The 19018-nt window shown below is 42.5% G+C and overlaps 1 protein-coding gene across 6 annotated transcripts in view; it reads right to left on the reverse strand.

The window, feature by feature from the left end:
* The window catches only part of LOC115650270 (transmembrane protein 263-like), a 351659-nt gene that overhangs the window by 213985 nt on the left and 118656 nt on the right, over positions 1–19018 (reverse strand). The window contains exons 2-4 of one of the 6 annotated variants that reach the window (XM_030559973.1): positions 18695–18823; positions 17632–17907; positions 16473–16558 (exon numbers count right to left, since the gene is read on the reverse strand). The exons of 3 other annotated variants lie outside the window; for them this stretch is intronic. The gene's annotated coding sequence lies outside the window, so the exon portion shown is untranslated. The remainder of the gene's footprint in view (positions 1–16472; positions 16559–17631; positions 17908–18694; positions 18824–19018) is intronic. 2 more of the 6 variants (XM_030559974.1, XM_030559972.1) reach the window with 2 other exon arrangements.

Raw genomic sequence — 19018 nt, forward strand, 5'->3', positions numbered from 1 at the left:
TTTTGGACGCTAAGGTCCAGATCTGGGACTAAGGTTATAACAAGAGCACACTCCAAAGGAGAAAATAAACCAAATTTAAAAAATAAGTTTATATTAGCAGCTGTAGTGTGAACACTGAAATAAGGGATTTCATAGGAGAAGAATCTCCTACAACTTTACTCTGAGACGAGCTACAATGGTATTTAGGCATCTGAAGATGCAGATAGGCACCGAGTGGGATTTACAACAAAGTGTCAAAACACGCTATGCACCTAACTTCCATTGACTTTCAATGGGGCTTTGGAGTCTTTTGAGTTAGGCACCATTGAAAGTCAATGGGAGCTAGGCACCCTTTTGTAAACCCCACTCAGCTCCTATCTGCCTCTTCCGGTGCCTAAATACCTCTGTAAATATTGCAAATCATGCTCTTGATAACATCTGTAAAAATCTGGAGTCAAAGCTTCTCCAGTTTTATACTGGAAGATGAAAGTAGAAATCAATCACATGCACTTCATCTAGCTTCCCAACCTCATCACAAACTTATTGCTCACCATAGACTGCTGAACTCCTTCTATGAGTGATCAGTAGACAAGCAGCCACATCACCTTTTGCCATCACTCTGAAGAGGGCTTTTTGCAGAACATTTGTTTCCAGGGTGGAGAGGCACGGCAGTGAGAAGCGGGACAGGGGGTGTCATAGGCAATTCATTTAGGAAAGACTAACCTGAAACAGCTGCAAAGTGAGATAGACCTTAGCCAGCTTTAAGGGACTAGGAGGGGGGAACTGAATAAAATCTGACAAAACTGGTCACTCCTGTGGCTGAAGGAGTCCAGTGTCAGTACCTGTCAATTTTGTAAATCTATTCTGTTTCAAAAGCAAACCCATTGTGAATAAGATGAAATTCTGACTCCTACTCTGGCTTTTCCCTGTTTCTTCACTGGTGGAAGCTAGGGAATGAGTTTCCAAAATCTAGTAAAACAAACATTGAACATTTCTCCTCTAGATGCATCACAGGAGTTCAAAGGCTTCTCACTATCCAGCATACTTTACTTATTTTTAATTAGATTGTTTTAGAAGTGCCTTTTAAAACTTATGCTTCTATGTCAGAGGTATTCAACCCTATCTGTCAGGCTTCCCTTCAACTTAGTAAAGAATTACAAATACAGAGATGCAATCAAGTGGTGCTGAAATGGTCAACTTTAGTGACACTGGTAGGCATGACTCCAAAAAAGTGTTACTCACAGCACACTTGCTGATTTTATTTTAAGTTCACAAATGCAGTAGCTGTCAGTGTGATCTTCCATCAGCCTTTATGTATACTGCAAAGAGAGCTTGCAATGTACAGTGGCCCTCCAATTAGCAGATGAAAGCTGACCATCCCCCTCAGGGTTATCTAAATGGGAATTGGATACCCACAACGCCTTAAATTGGAATGCATCTACAGCAAGCATCTGAGAATTATGTCAAATAGTGGCTACAGAAGGGATTATGTTTATTTCCCAGTCACTCCTCTCACCAGCCTTCAGTCCAACTGAGCATCACCACCTCGCTTCCCATGAATCACTCACTAGAGCTGGCTAGATCATGAGCCTTTGAGAGAGGCTGATAGTTCACTCCCTCTCCTCTTTCCACCACCACAGAGGACTACTGCCTGATAGGATCCAGGTCAATCTCTCCAGTGGAAGCGTTCCATACACAGTTTCTCCTGCTTCCCTCTGACAGCATGGAGAAAAGCTCATTTTAGTGTACCCAAGTAGACAATGAGGTAGAAATTCACCCTTCCCACAAGAGCTTTTGGTATGGGCTCCTAATGGCCTGATCAACAACCAGGGAATACGGCCTGGTCTATATTAGAAAATTAGGTACGTTTAAAGACATCAGTCAGGGGTGTGAAAAATCCATATTCCTGAGCGGCACAGTTAAGCCGACTTAAGTCCCCTTGTAGACAGCAATATGCTGACTGAAGAATTCTTCCATTAACCTATCTACCACCTCTTGCAGAGGTGGATTACCTATGCTGATGGAAGAAGTGTAGACAAGCCTGGAGAACTTGAATCCTTTGATAAAAGCCAGCACTCAGGGGCATGCAAACTACTGGTAATGGAAAAGAAGCTGGAATTCTCTCTCAAAGCGCCTGCAATAGGCCCAAACTTCTGCAAACAACCATTGCTATTCTTGGGTCAGCAAGAAGACACGGCTTGCTGATAAACGGCACCTAACTGGCACTTAGGGAGCACTTTTCATCTGCAGTATCATCCACAGTACTAACATTTACTCAGTGGTTTCAGAGCACGACTGCAATGTTCTTCACAGCTGGGACAGGGAAGGTAGGGAGACTAGATAACTTGCTCAAAGCCAAAGAGGGAGTCAGCCTCAGAAATGGGATTAGAACACAAATTGCTGGATCCCAATCTGATACTCAGACCAGGATTGCCTCACTAGAGTCACTTCTAGAGCTGAGCATTCTGTCTGTCTAGCATTCCCAACCCAAGTTGGAACAAGGGACAGAGTTTGGTTTCCCATTCAGTCACCTGCATGGCCATTCTTGGCTACCACGAGGGGAACTTTTTTGTTGTTGTTTGTTTACGCCGCCTCTAACAGCACATGTATAGATTTCATCAATGTATGAAAAAAAGAACCCTGGGACCTAGACAGCTGGCAATCATGTTATTTGGTTAGTCTCCTTGGGAAAAAAACATCAGGCAGGTAGGCTACTAAATTGTTCCACTGGTTCACTTGCTGGCTCAGTATGCATCAGTTCTACCACCACCATAAACACCATGGGGCAACTTCAGAGAAAAAGGTGCAAAACAGATGCAGCAAAGGGGAAGAGAGGCAGCCCTAACTAATAGAAAGGCCATGGAGGAACTGACATTGGAAGACAGACTGAAAATTAAATATATACAGTTTGGAGAGAAAAGGAGACTAAGAAATGACAGGATAACAGTCTACATATACTTCCAGGGTGTCCAGGGAGAAGAGGGTAAAGTACATTGTTCAAGGTGTCAAGGAGAGAGGTAACAGTATGAGATTGTTCAAGGGAGAATTTTGACAAGGTATCAGGAAAATTTTTCTGCAGTTAGAGGAGTAAGAATGTAGAATGCTCTCTAGGGCATTAGTAGAAGCATCATCCCTGGAATATTTAAAAGTAAGTTAGATAAAGCACTTGTAAATATTCAGTAGGGACAATCTTGCACACTACAGGAGCTGACGGAACTAGATGGCTGGCTGTGTTTTTGACACCTCTAATATCTAGGATTATATTAGTTTGAAAAACTGAAAAATCTAAATGGCTTTTAAGTACTTATATATGTGGAATACTTTAATGCATTAGACATAAAAGGACACTAAAGGGAACAGGTTATTTTCTTTTCTTAAGTGCATTTTTAATGCTCATGAAATATGCTCAGTTTCTGGTATTAGAAACTGAAGTCTCTGCTTATCCACCCAAGGCATACAAGATGGGCAGTATCTGTGCAAAACTTCCCCCACATCCTGCCCATCCCCTCTAACAATGTACCTCCATGCTGAACTAAAAGGAGTACATCGCAAGGCAAGAGGTCAGTTCATTCTTTCATTCAATCTTTGGCCTCTGGTACCACTGCAAACAAGGGGAATAATTAATGCTGGATGGTTCAGGCAGTTGGTAGCTAAAACAGAAGAAGACTGTCTAGCAGTTTGAGTGCTGGCTGAGAACAGAGAAGACGTAGGTTCAAGTCCTTGCACCACTAAGGGCTTCCTGTGTGACCTTGGGCAGGTCACTTGGTCACTCTGTGCCTCAGTTGCCCATCTGTAAAATGGGGACAACAGTACTTCTCACAGTGATGTTGAGAGGATAAATACATTAAGGGCTGTACTCACATACTACAATGATGAGGTACATATAAATACCTATAGTCAATCTGAGCTGTCTGTACTAAATTCTTATATTTTCCATTTGGCTATGAGCCCTAAGTAATCCCTTTAACTCCAATTACGGAGTCAGCTAACCTAAAATTTATCCTCAGATTATAGGCTAACTTGTTTAATTTTTTTACCTTTACTCCACTAGCAACTAATTTGACAGCTGACTTCCCTTAGTGAACATTCACATACAGTAGAACCTCAGAGTTATAAGCTGACCAGTCAACCACACACCTCATTTGGAACAGGAAAAGTACACAATCAGGCAGCAGCAGAGACAAAAAACAAACAAACAAACAAAACACAGGACAGTACTGAGTTAAACGTAAACTAATAACAAAATAAAAGGGAAAGCAACATTTTTCTTCCACGTAGTCAAGTTTCAAAGCTGTATTAAGTCAATGTTCAATAGTAAACTTTTGAAAGAACAACCATAACATTTTGTTCAGCATTAGGAACATTTCCGAGTTACGAACAAGCTCCATTCCTGAGGTGTTCATAACTCTGAGATGCTACTGTAATCCAAAGTCTGGCCATGGCTTTGAAAATTTTCATCTGACTCTAGCCCAATAACATTTCTGTTAAGGAAGACTACACTTATGGCAGAGTACAGAGTACATGCACGGCACGTCCCCCTAGCATGTGTATAAATAGTTGTGTAGACGGTGAGGCACTGCTTAAGTGAGTAGAGTAAAGATACACCCTAAGGTTCTGGTGTATACGCAATACGCACTCTGCACTCCTAAGCAGTGCCTCCTTCCTTTACATTGCTATTTTTAGAAGTTTAGCATCATGCTGCCTCCCCACTGCCGGAGCCTTTCCCCACTGTTTCCCCCCACCACAGCCTTTCACAGCAGCTTGTAGCTACACATACCCTATGTGCCACTGGCAGTTTAGACGAGGCCTAAGAAGCTACAAAATACTGGTGTATCTCCTTTGTTTTAAAGACTATTTACATTCTATGAGAAACTCACAACAGCTCCGGCATACTGGAAGGAAGCTGAGTAAAAAAAGTGCCCCAGTTAGCTGGAAATCTAGGATATCCTTAGGCAGACAGAAGTGTGCTTCAGAGACGACACACATTGTCTGTATCTACACCACTGAAACTGCTGGCTGAAACTAATTTTCAAATGGCAATTGTGTAGAGAGAATATAGTTTTGCTAAGATGATTTTAAAAACAAAGGTAGTGACCTAGGCTGGAGAAAGGATATAACTTTGCTAAATTGATTAAAACTCTATCTGCCCTGGTGACATAACTGTGCCAAATGAAACCACTGGCTTTTTCCACAGCGTAGATGAGGCTTGCAACAAGGTGTCTTGCCTCAAAGGGTTGGAAGGCATGGGGCCAGCCAACCCTGATTAATAAGGAGTCACTCCTGAGAGGAATCAGATGCTTTTCGTGACAAGAACAGCAGGAAGCTGTAGAGAGAGGGAAGTTTAGGAAGCTGTAGCAGAGACTGAGGGAAAGCTCCTGCAGGAAAGACCCTGAGACCAGGAGAGCTGCTCTAGCTAGCTAGAACTGGGAGTAGCCTGCTAAAACAGAAGGAACATGACCTTGACAGCAGGGTGTTTGGAAGGCAGAACCTGAAAGCTGAGCTCCAGCCAGGAAAGTCTGGGAGAGATGACCGAATTGGGACTCAGCTCTGGAAAGGAGTGCTGGGAGAGAAAGAGAGAGAGAGAGAGAGAGAGACTGAACTGGGGTTGGGCCTGGAAGGCCAGAATGTGTAAGGACTAAATAAACTGGACTCCAGAAGGGAAATGTTTAAACTACCTTTCGTCTGGAGGTGTGCAATTCTTACACACCTGTGAAGAGAGGGAAAACAGAGGCAGGGTGCTGCAGAGTAACCTCTTACCATGTGGGGGTGATCCAGAAGCAGCTGACTCTGTTACAGGGCTCTTTCAACTTCTAATTAATTTGATATGTTTTCCTGTTCAATCTTAGTTCTTTGGTTGATCTTCCAACCCCGCGAGAACTATAAAAGCCAGTATATAGAATTCCATGGCTTATGTCTTGATGTGAAACCCCTGCAAAGCTATAATTTAAATCATTTGGTAAGAGACTGGTTTCTCTTGGGACGCAGCCTTCAGTCAAATGGACTGTACCACAACCTCTCTCACCAGCTAAAAAACAGTCCTAGATCCCAGACAACTTCAAAATCACAGTTCAATTTTTGACCATATTGTAGACAGTATTGTCTCATTTTAAAATCAACGCATCTTCATGAAGGACTCAAAGACCTGAATGATGAACAAGACTGTGTACTAGAAATGAAGGAGAGAGGAAGGAAAGACAAGGTTACTGAGGGCAAGAGTTAATTAAAGTGTCTGAGAGTATATCTACACTACGAAATTAGGTTGATTTTATAGAAGCTGATTTGTTAGAAATCAATTTTATACAATCGATTGTGTGTGTTCCCACTAAGTGCATTAAGTTGGCGGAGTGTGTCCACAGTACCAAGGCTAGCATCGACTTTCGGAGCATTGCACTCTGGGTAGCTATCCCACAGTTCCCGCAGTCTCTGCTGCCCATTGGAATTCTGGGTGGAGCTCCCAATGCCTGATGGGGCAAAAACATTGTCACGGGTGATTTTGGGTACGTCGTTAGGCCCCTCTCCCTCCCTCCCTCTCTCTGTGAAAGCAACGGCAAACAATAATTTCTCACCTTCTTTCCTGGGTTACCCGTGCACATGACATACCACGGCAAGCACGGAGCCCACTCAGCTCGCCGTATGTCTTCTGGGTGCTGCTGGCAGACGTGGTACTGCATTCCTACACAGCAGCAGTTCCATGCCTTCGCGACAGCAGACGGTGCAGTATGACTGCTAGCCATCGTTGTCTTCTCCTGGGTGCTTCTGGCCGACCTCAGTGAGGTCGGTCGGGGCGCCTGGACATAAATGTGAGTGACTCTGGGTCACTCTCTTATAGACTCATAGACTCATAGACTCTAGGACTGGAAGGGACCTCGAGAGGTCATCGAGTCCAGTCCCCTGCCCTCATGGCAGGACCAAATACTGTCTAGACCATCCCTGATAGACATTTATCTAACCTACTCTTAAATATCTCCAGCGATGGAGATTCCACAACTTCCCTAGGCAATCTATTCCAGTGTTTAACTACCCTGACAGTTAGGAACTTTTTCCTAATGTCCAACCTAAATCTCCCTTGCTGCAGTTTAAGTCCATTGCTTCTTGTTCTACCATTGGAGGCCAAGGTGAACAAGTTTTCTCCCTCCTCCTGATGACACCCTTTTAGATACCTGAAAACTGCTATCAGGTCCCCTCTCAGTCTTCTCTTTTCCAAACTAAACAAACCCAATTCCTTCAGCCTTTCTTCATAGGTCATGTTCTCAAGACCTTTAATCATTCTTGTTGCTCTTCTCTGGACCCTCTCCAATTTCTCCACATCTCTCTTGAAATGCGGTGCCCAGAACTGGACACAATACTCCAGTTGAGGCCTAACCAGCGCAGAGTAAAGCGGAAGAATGACTTCTCGTGTCTTGTTTACAACACACCTGTTAATGCATCCCAGAATCATGTTTGCTTTTTTTGCAACAGTATCACACTGTTGACTCATATTAAGCTTGTGGTCCACTATGACCCCTAGATCTCTTTCTGCCATACTCCTTCCTAGACAGTCTCTTCCCATTCTGTATGTGTGAAACTGATTGTTCCTTCCTAAGTGGAGCACTTTGCATTTATCTTTATTGAACTTCATCCTGTTTACCTCAGACCATTTCTCCAATTTGTCCAGATCATTTTGAATTTTGACCCTGTCCTCCAGAGCAGTTGCAATCCCTCCCAGTTTGGTATCGTCCGCAAACTTAATAAGCGTACTTTCTATGCCAACATCTAAATCGTTGATGAAGATATTGAACAGAACCGGTCCCAAAACAGACCCCTGCGGAACCCCACTTGTTATACCTTCCCAGCAGGATTGGGAGCCATTAACAACTACTCTCTGAGTACGGTTATCCAGCCAGTTATGCACCCACCTTATAGTAGCCCCATCTAAATTGTACTTTCCTAGCTTATCTATAAGAATATAATGCGAAACTGTATCAAATGCCTTACTAAAGTCTAGGTATATCACATCCACCGCTTCTCCCTTATCCACAAGGCTCGTTATCCTATCAAAGAACGCTATCAGATTAGTTTGACATGATTTGTTCTTTACAAATCCATGCTGGCTATTCCCTATCACCTTACCACCTTCCAAGTGTTTGCAGATAATTTCTTTGATTACCTGCTCCATTATCTTCCCTGGCACAGAAGTTAAACTAACTGGTCTGTAGTTTCCTGGGTTGTTTTTATTTCCCTTTTTATAGATGGGCACTATATTTGCCCCCTTCCAGTCTTCTGGAATCTCCCCCGTCTCCCATGATTTCCCAAAGATAATAGCTAGAGGCTCAGATACCTCCTCTATTAACTCCTTGAGTATTCTAGGATGAATTTCATCAGGCCCTGGTGACTTGCAGGCATCTAACTTTTCTAAGTGATTTTTTACTTGCTCTTTCCTTATTTTCTCTTCTAAACCTACCCTCTTCCCGTAAGCATTCACTATACTAGACATTCCTTCAGACTTCTCAGTGAAGACCGAAACAAAGAAGTTATTAAGCATCTCTGCCATTTCCAGGTCTCCCGTTACTGTTTCCCCCTCCTCATTGAGCAGTGGGCCTACCCTGTCCTTAGTCTTCCTCTTGCTTCTAATGTATTGATAAAAAGTCTTCTTGTTTCCCTTTATTCCCATAGCTAGTTTGAGTTCATTTTGTGCCTTTGCTTTTCTAATCTTGCCTCTGCATTCCTGTGTTATTTGCCTATATTCATCCTTCGTGATCTGACCTAGTTTCCATTTTTTATATGCCGCCTTTTTATTTTGTAGATACCTGAAGTTTCCTCTTTAAGTTTTGTCTCATGGAGATTCAGTCTTGCCTGAAATATCATGTGAGCTGGAGGCTTCTGCCTCAGGCTGCTCTCCCAGCCAGCAGCACTGCGCGGTCGCACCTACCCCTTGCTCCCATGGCTCATGAAGCCTGGACAGTAGTAAGGAGCAGTTTAACTATAGGCTGAGCAAGTGCAGAATGGTGGTAGAATGTGCATTTGGACATTTAAAAGCTCGCTGGCACAGTTTACTGACGCAGTTAGACCTCAGTGAAACCAATATTCCCATCGTTATTACTGCTTGTTGTGTGCTCCACAATATCTGTGAGAGTAAGGGGGAGACATTTATGGCAGGGTGGGAGGTTGAGGCAAATTGCCTGGCCACTCATTACATGCAGTCAGAAACCAGGGTGGTTAGAAGAGCACAGGAGGGCACGCTGCATATCAGAGAAGCTTGAAAACCAGTTTCATGACTGGCCAGGCTATGGTGTGAAAGTTCTATTTATTTCTCCTTGATGAAAACCTGCCCCCTTGGTTCACTCTACTTTCCTGTAAGCCAACCGCCCTCCCCTCCCCCTTTGATCACCACTTGCAGAGGCAATAAAGTCATTGTTGTTTCAAATTCATGCATTCTTTATCAATTCGTCACACAGATGCGGGGGGGGGGAGGGATAACTGCCCAGGTAGCCCAAGAGGGGTAGGGGAGGAGGGAAGGACATGGCCACACTGCACTTCAAAACTTATTGAATGCCAGCTTTCTGTTGCCTGGGCAGTCCTCTGGGGTAGAGTGGAGTTCTGATAGCATGGATTCCTCTCCATATCCAGCAATCAGATCCAGTACCTCCCGTTCAGTCCATGCTGGAGTTCTTTTGAAATTCTGGGACTCCACGGTCACCTCTGAGCTTGCCACACTGGCCAAACAGAAAATGAAATTCAAAGGTTTGTGGGGCTTTTCCTGTCTACCTGGCCAGTGCACTGTTGAGAGTACTGCCCAGAGCAGTCACAATGGAGCACTCTGGCATAGCTCCCAGAGGCCAATACCGTCGAATTGTGTCCACACTACCTCAAATTCGACCCAGCAAGGTTCATTTCAGTGCTAATCCTCTTGTCGGGTAGGAGTACAGAAATCGATTTTAAGAGCCCTTTAAGTTGACAAAAATGGTTTAGTCGTGTGGACGAGTGCAGGGTTACATCGATCTAACACTGCTAAATTTGACCTAAACTTGTCGTGTAGACCAGAGCTAAGAAAAGGTAATGGCAGCAAAGTCACAGGCATTAATGCCACCGAAGAGGTTAAGTAAAATAAGAGAGGATTTTTACAAGTGCATTATGAAATTAGAAAATCATTCCATAGAAAAGATGGTCTTATAGTGACAAGATTTAAAATTCTCTAACCACACTTCAATAGTCTCAAATTAGTTATTTCAAGAGACTTTCCAAACAAAAATCCATCGTGGGCAACAACTAAACAAAAGCATTTCAAACTTTTCTAGAAGTGATAACCAAACCATCCAGCATTCTAGATGATCTGCAGCTTTTCAAAGTAATAAAAAGACTGGACGGCATGAGACTGGCATATATATGAGACATCTTATAAACTAAGTGCCCCATTATCCTATTATATTGGTCAATATAGATAAAAAAGAAAAAAAAATAAAACTTACAAATGGTGAGCCATATTGTTGCTTCCACGAGTCTTGCCATTGGAGGAGAAGCTTTTTAGGAAATCTCTGCAAGGATTTCTTCTTACTGTCCTGATTGGGCTTTTCTTTCTACCTCATGGTAAAGTCACCCAAAGCCTGGTGGGGAGAAACTCATTGGGGACCTGGGCCACCCATACAGAGGCCTTGTATCCCTACTGTGGTTCTGGTACTGTAGCCACACTTCCAGAGACTTCCTGTCTCCAGCAGCGGTGGCTCTGCGGCAAGAAGCAGGGAACACTGTATCCACTTTTCTGGCTATGTTCTACAGTTCCAGAGGAGATACGCAAAATATCCTGCCAACAATGCCTCTTCCTTCCCAACTCCATGCCAACCCCACTGCCTCCCTTGTATGGGCCCTAGACCAGGTGAAGAGTCCTCTGCTGAGGTTGGGATGGCAGTGCTGTGAAAATACATGGACTTCCCCTCCTTTCTCCCAGCATGTGAAGGAAGGGAGACCTGCACATGGAAGATGTCTCCACATGTAAACTCAAGAAGGGTATGATCTGGACCAGTGGATTTACAGGTTTTACATCATTTGAGCATATAAAATCAAAAGAGACTGGGCAAATCATAAATGTCCTTAGAGCCAAGATGCTAGTTTAAAAAAAATAATCCCGCATTAATCCATTTTAGCTTGACCAAAAAGAGTTCCCTTTAGTCAATCTGATTTTCCTCAATAAAATATCTATGCACCATACTCCATAACCAGTGCAGCCACAGTTTAAGAGATAATGTAAAATATATCCAAGGTCTGCATGGATTCATTTTGATGGAGACAATAGAAATGCAAAACAGAAATTACTTCAATAAAGACTACAGCATGAAATTTATAAATGATTATGTCAAACGTTTAAGTCAGAAACATGCTGAGATGCAATGATGCAAATTACAAATATATGTTCTGGGAATGTTTTAAAAAATGGTGTGTGTCTGTGTGAATATTGAACACAGGAAAATATAACAGAGATTGCTCAAGGATCCATCCTAGAACTGGTTGTGTTTAATATATTTACTAAATGACCTGGAACAAGGGACTAATAGTAATGAAGCTAAATTTGTGGATGACACAATTGTTTAGGTTAGTCAAGTCTAGAGAGTATTGTGAGGAATTTCAGAAGGATCTAACAAAGCTGGGTATTTGGAAAATACAATGGAAGAAGATGCTCAGCGTAGGTAGGCACAAGGAAGCATACGTTGATAGGCACCAATCTGACCTCAACATTGCTGGGTTCTAAATTAAATTACAAAACTCAAGAAAGAAACATGGGCATGTTTGGTGAAAGCCCCATGAAAACCTCTATGCAAACCGCAGGAATGTTCAAAAATGCAAATGAGACATTAGGTTATACTAAGAAAGGGAGATAAAATACTGAACATATTACAATGCCTTTCTACAGAATGATGATGCATCCTCACCTTGAATTCTATGTTCAGTTATGGTCATCCCATCTCAAAAAAAGGATATAGCAGAAGTAGAAGAGGTTCTGAGAAAGAACAACATTTGTTGGAAGCCTTTAAAGACATATGTATAAGAAGATATTATACAGGTACACAAAATAATCATAGAATATCAGAGTTGGAAGGGAACTCAGGTGGTCACCTAGTCCAGCCCCCTGCTCAAAGCAGGACCAATCCCCAGACAGATTTTTGCCCCAGATCTCTATATGGCCTCCTCGAGGATTGAACTCATAACCTTGGTTTAGCAGGACAATGCTCAAACCACTGAGCTATCTCTCCCCACCAAAATGACCCAGCGTATAGTAAATGAGAGATTATATTTACTCCCCCTTTTAAACCAGCCAGTAAATTGATAATTATTTAGTACCTAGTAAAAAGAAATATTTTTATACATACAAAGTGTAATTAGCCTCTAGGATTCAAAAGAGGAGTAGACATCCATATGAATACTACCACCTTTCAGTTACAGTAGATGAGGTAAAATTTAAGATGAATAAATTCTCACACCCAATCTTTGGGACATAATGCAACCAATTATTCCCTAGATTTATGAAGAAATCTCTCTGACAGACAAATTTTTGGACAACTGTTTCCTATGGGAACTTTATCCTTTTCTCTGAAGCATCCGGTACTGACGCTATTGGACACAGAATACCAAACAAGGTGGACTGAATCAGTATGGCAGTTTCTAAGATCTGCATGTATAGGAGGGAAAAGTGAAAAATATAGAAAGGGTTGGTAGCACTACCTACTTTAATATTACCTGATATTTCCCATTATATGATCCATTTTCATTTCAACACAACTTTGCCAAATGAACCATCTGGGCTGACATTTTCCACGCTGAGTGTCTGCCTCAGGGTTGGTGTAGAGCAGGTGTCAGCAACCTTTCAGAAGTGGTGTGCCGAATCTTCATTTATTCACCCAAATTTAAGGTTTCACGTGCCAATCATACACTTTAACACTTTTAGAAGGTCTCTTTCTATAAGTCTATAATATATAACTAAATGATTGTTGTATTTAAGGTAAATAAGGTTTTTAAAATGTTTAAGAAGCTTCATTTAAAATTTAATTAAAATGCACCGCCCCCTGGACCAGTGGCCAGGAGCCAGGCAGCGTGAGTGCCACTGAAAATCAACTCACATGCCTCCTTCGGCACACATGCCATAGGTTGCCTACACCTGGTGTAGAGGAAGGGGATGGTTTGGAAAAATTCAGCCAAATTGGCTTAGCCATTTTTGCCAACAAGGCTAGGGAAAGATACATTGGCAAAACAATGTTATATTAAATCTCTTCTATAAGCAGCCCTAGCACCCTCATGCTTTGAAGCAGGAATTGAAATTTGGCAGCGGATGGCTTTTTTGTCAGGGATTTGTCTTGTCATCCCTTTGAAAATCTGTCCATATTTGGACAAGTTATAAGTCTTTGAAAAATTGAAGCCTTGCCAGAGCTTCGCATCTTAAGTTTTCAGAGATTCTGTCTGTACTCGGAATGCTCCAACCCAGTACAGAGTAGGACTTTTCCTACAAAGTGTATCTCTGGGCTGCTGCAGGCACTGGTCCAGACATCAAAACTGAGAGAGGGAGACTGTTTCTCCTGTGTTCATTATGTCACTTCTGCTACAGCCAGACAGTCGGAGGAAACTACCCGATTTGAAGGCAGAAGGGCAATGCAGACAAGGGGAGTAGAATGGGACAAGGAGCCTTGGAGGGAGTGGGTCAGAGAGACAGGAATTGGGAGCCAAAGGAAGAGAGAGATCTGATGAGGAACCAGAGTGTGGAAGGAGAATTGACATTGGCTGGGCAAAGAGACTAAGACAACAAGCCAAGCAGAGGTTGAGAGGAGCATCTGAGATTGGATTAAAAACATAAGAACGGCCATACTGGGTAAGACCAACGTCCATCTAGACCAGTATCCTGTCTTCCAAGAGTGGCCAATGTCACATGCCCCAGATGGAATGAACAGAACAGGTAATCATCAAGTGATCCATTCTCTGTCACTCATTCCCAGCCTCTGGCAAACAGAGGCTAGGGACACTATCACTGCCCATCCTGGTTAATAGCTATTGATGGCCCTATCCTCCATGAATTTATCCAGTTCTTTTTTGAACCCTGTTATAGTCCTGGCCTTCATAACATCCTCTGGCAAGGAGTTCCACAGGTTGACTGTGCTTGTGTGAAGAAATACTTTCTTGTGTTTGCTTTAAACTTGCTACCTATTAATTTCATTTGGTGACCCCTAGTTCTTGTGTTATGAGAAGTAAATAACACTTCCTATGTACTTTCTCCACACCAGTCATGATTTTGTAATGAGGAGGCTCACAGAGGAATAGGGAGGGGTGAAGCAGAGACAGATCTGACAAGGACACAGGCAGGGCAGAGGAATTGGGACTGGATGAGCAAGGGGGCAAAGGAAACTGAGATGGGGAGCAGGTGAGTGTGATTGCACAAACTGGGCAAAAAGTGGGACTGGGAGCCTGGGAGAAAAATGGAGATTGGATGAGGATCTGGGTGGGGAGACTGGGATTTTGACAAGGAGCCAGGGTGGGGAAGAGACAGGACTAGGACAGGTTGGAGGAGATGAGGCAGAAGGGAACAAATTTGTGGGGAAATGGGCAGAAGAGTCTATTCCCATCAAAGCATGCTCCCTTCCAGAGTCTAGAATGAGAATGAAGATTTCCAAGTTTCACCATTCCTCTGCTGTGAAACCCACTGGGCAAAGCATCCCATCTCCCAACAATGTACTACTGCTATCAGTTATTCCATAAACTCAAGTGACAGAGATCGGATGTAAAGGTTCCAAACCTGCTGATGACCCATGTGAGTGTCAATGCAATGCCACATGATGGAATTTGTTGTTTTCTACTTGCTTTAAAAAAATAAAAAATAAATAATCTGCAAAATAACACACAAAAGTACATAAAAGAACATTATCAAGGCTGCAAAGCCAAGCACTCAGAAGTTAGGAAGTGTAAGAATTAAGGTTCTATGCACAACCTTCATTTGGCCTCCTTGTGCATATGGATTATCTTTAATTATATTACATGTTTTTCCACAGGGCCCCAGCCTCATTCAGTGCACAGGCTAGAGCTGAATCAGGGTAGTGCCATGAGGAGATTGTGGGACCCTGGCTTCATTTATTTCAAAAGATGGAAGTTATGTAGCAAATGAGGCAGTGGATTGCAGGAAGAGAAAGGCTGATCTCATCTACACCTGGGTTAAATGTTTTAGGCAAATAGTAAATTCACTAAAAAGGGCAATTTCAGGCAGACTGAAATTATTTGTTAATTTGGGTCAAATTCGGCAGACAGTTCCGTTCGAATAAAGAAATGAGGAAAACATTTAGGAAGTCAAAACTGTTCATTTCAACATTTTCTGAATGAAAATGTTAGGGGGTGGGTTTTCTCCCTGGTGCTCCAGGAGGCCAGAGGCCAGACATCTCAGCTGCTCCAATAAGCACCCTCAGGACACTTCTTAACTCAAATATTTACCCAAAACAGATTTCTCTTTATTGAGTTACCTGTGTCAGTTGGGCCCTGAAACAGTCCGACAGAGAAGCTTTAATGCAAAACAGGAAAAACAAACAGGCTCATGTGCAGCGCAGTCCTGGCCGTTTCCTTTTCTCAGGCGACATGCTTCCCATCCTCCTGTCACCCCAAAGCACATTCTCCACAGTCCTCTCCAGCCTGAGCTGTTTTACTGGGCTACTTTGGCTTTCTTGCAACCTGTTTTGGTCAGCCACTGCCTAGAATCCTTTCCAGACAGGTCTAGCTCACAGGATCCTCTTTCAGTTGCCTCCCTGCTCTGGCAGCCTTCCTCTCAGACAGCGGGCTTGTAGAACTAGTCATGACCTAACTAGCTATAGGTGTCTTACACGAGGCTCAAAAACCTCCTCATAATCAGGCTGCTGGTCATAAGGGACTTGGTCCCTTTTAGAGGGATCAGGGCCAAGCACCTGTGACAGACCCAAAGGTTTAGAAAATGTCAATTAGACTTGACCTGCACACTTTGTTTTGTTTTGGTGAGGAGAAAAAAAAATCACTAGACTCGGTACAAATCAAAATTTTTCAGTTAAAACAAAATTAGAAGAAAATTATCAATTAATTTGCTGATATCTAGTTGCATGGTTAAGGCAGTTTAATTCTGCTCTGGAGAACTGAATTCCCTGCCTCTGCCATAGAATTCCTGCGTACTGCTAGGCAAACCACTTAAACTTTCACAGGTGGTCACAAATATGTGTTCCTCATTTTCTGGGTGCCTTACATAAGACTCGGGGGTCTGATTTCCAGAAGTGCTGAACACTCACAGCTGTAGTTGAAGTCCATGGGAACTGTGCTTTGAACATATGAAGTGTTATATAATGATAAGTATGCTGTAAAATCAGGTCCCAGGTATCTCAAACAGGGCACTAAAAATTAGTTGATCATTCTGATCTCATACTCTCTCTGTGCCTCCATTCACTACCCGTAAAATGGGAATACCCCCATCTCCCATGGATGCTGTGAAAATAAATGTTTGTGAAGAACTCAGATACTCTTCTAGCGATAAGTACCATGGAAAATCCCACGAGGAAATGAATAATTCAGTCTTCAGAGCAGGATTAGAACAGCATGGTGGTGTGCGGCCACACGTTGAACTCTGAAGAGAAAATAAATATTGAATAGCTGGTCATTAAGTGAGCACATCCATCCTGTGCACTGAGTGAGGCTGAACTCCTGTGGAAAAAGAATATAGTATGTGATCATGTAGTTAAACTATCATAAGGCACAGGCATCAGAGGCTAGATTAAGGTTGCACAGGCAACTTTAATCCTAGCATTTCATAACTTGTGTGCTAGACTTTGCAACCTTAATAATGATATTTTAATGTAGTTTTGTGTAATATTTATAAATACCAGAAATATAGTGGGTTCAGGAAATAAGCATCTTGAGGTGCTAAAAGTATGAACTGATGTACGTAAATGACTGAATTGTGTTTGAAAAGGAAAGAAGTGTCATAGGAAAACCAAAGGTCAGGGGGAGGGAGAATGTGGAACTGTGCTTCAACAATGAAAACAACCTTTTCAATTACTTTATAGACTTGGACTTCAAGGCCACAAGGGACCATGGTGATCATCTAATCTGACCTCCTGCACATAGCAGGCCACAGAACCCTACCCACCCACTCCTGTAATAGATCCATAATCTCTGGCTGAGACTTTCTTGTACTCCTACTTCTGCAGGAGAATATTAGAGCAAAAATATCAGATAGGTGTTTAATTATCCAAAGGAGAAAGGGAACATGAGCAAAAAGTAGTATGAGGTTTATGAAGACGAAATAACACAAGTAAAACTTGGGCTGCTTTTTATAGAATTGGTGGATAAAGGGAATGCAGCAGATGAAATATTTCTTGAAAAGTTAAGTCAAATACACGTCACACTCTTAAGAAACAAAGTCCACAGTGCATGTTTAACCCCAAACCCTAGCACATCTTTCATTCACTGGTGTCCACTTAAACTCAGGACACATTCTTTCAGTGACAGTAGTGAGGACCAACCTGGAAAAACACATGAGAGTCAGGATGCTGCATTCACTGGCTGACATTCTGACTTACGAATATTTCTCCCATGAGAAGCCTATCTAATTTCCGCCCTATGAAAAGCCGCTGTCTTTCACACACAAGCAATGCCCTCTGTAGCAACAGACAGCTGTTTCAATAGGATTTAATTTACCTGGGCGACGAAGGAGAGTATGAAAAAAAATCTGTATCAGAGATGGTGCCAGGATTGCAAAACATGATAGATGTAAAATAATTCAAGGTTGTGCACTAAAAGTTTTTCTTCTGGTGAGATAGATTATTAGGAACGAAATTAGGGCTGTCAGCAATTGATCCGTCCAGTACGTGCTCTCTTTATATTTTCTCTTCTCAGTGCCTCACTCTTCACTCTGACTTTAGAGCATGCACTTTCAAGAAGTCAGCCAGCTTGACAACGCTCACTTGTCCATCCCTATCAGAGAAAACAGGGCACAGGTATTCTACTTTGTCACTTGCCCCTTGAAAATCCACAGACAGTCCTTAAGTGTATTATATGCTGGATAATGTTATATGGGTATATTTTAGTGCTTGTGAAAGTAAGTTAATACAGCATTGTAGCCATGTTGTTCCCAGGATATTAGGGAGATAAAAAATATATTACCTAACCCAGTTTATTAGTTCAACTTTAGTTGGTGAAACAGACAAGCTTTTGAGCAACACAGAGCTCTTCAAGTCACTGTTTAGCTCAAAAGAATCTCAACTTCATGAAGTTAGTCCAGTAAAAGATATTACCTCATCTAATTAATACTCTAGGCAGAGACAGTTTTATAGCACAGGTAGGTGCTGTGTAGACTACCACATACAGAACTCTGACAATGCACTTCATTCACGACCTGCAGCCCACTCTGCTATTCCCGTCCTGAGCCGAACAGGTTCTGCCAGTTTACCTCTTTCCTGGCCTACAGTAGCCTCTGCCCTTCCAGTTCTAGCTCCCCCAAACCCAGCCCTGATGCTGCACTTTGCCTCTGATTTGCAACCCCTCCCACTCCTATTAGTCCTATCCTGAGAGTCTCCTCAGTGAGTTGACAATAGCGGTGAACTATGTAGTACCTATATGGTGTGGACCAAAAGCTATTAAGAGCTACGCTAAGCTCACCAAACTCATTTTCACTGAGGATTCGTCTACACTAGTAACTTATGCTGGTATAACTACATAATTTGGGATGTGGAAAATCTGTGTGCAACACAGTTATACCAACCTAACTTCCGGTGTGGACAGCGCTATATCGAGAGGAGGACTTCTCCTGTTGACATAGCTACCACCACGCAGGGAGGTGGATTACCAAGCTGCACTGGCACCACTGGAGCCTTTTAAGTGTAGACAAGCTCTGAAAAGTAAAGGCAAAGTGAGACTGCGAAGTAAGAGCTTTCATGTTTTTCTAAATGTACACTTATAGCACTGTATACCAATACATAATTAAAAAAATAGAAATGAAGGGGTGAAGGTTTTTAAGCACATTTCAACTGGACACACAGTTTAAGTTTAGTACTTGTAGTTAGACTTTAAGGTCAGAAGGGACCAT

Source organism: Gopherus evgoodei, chromosome 4, assembly GCF_007399415.2.
Source record: "Gopherus evgoodei ecotype Sinaloan lineage chromosome 4, rGopEvg1_v1.p, whole genome shotgun sequence".
Taxonomy (NCBI): domain Eukaryota; kingdom Metazoa; phylum Chordata; order Testudines; family Testudinidae; genus Gopherus; species Gopherus evgoodei.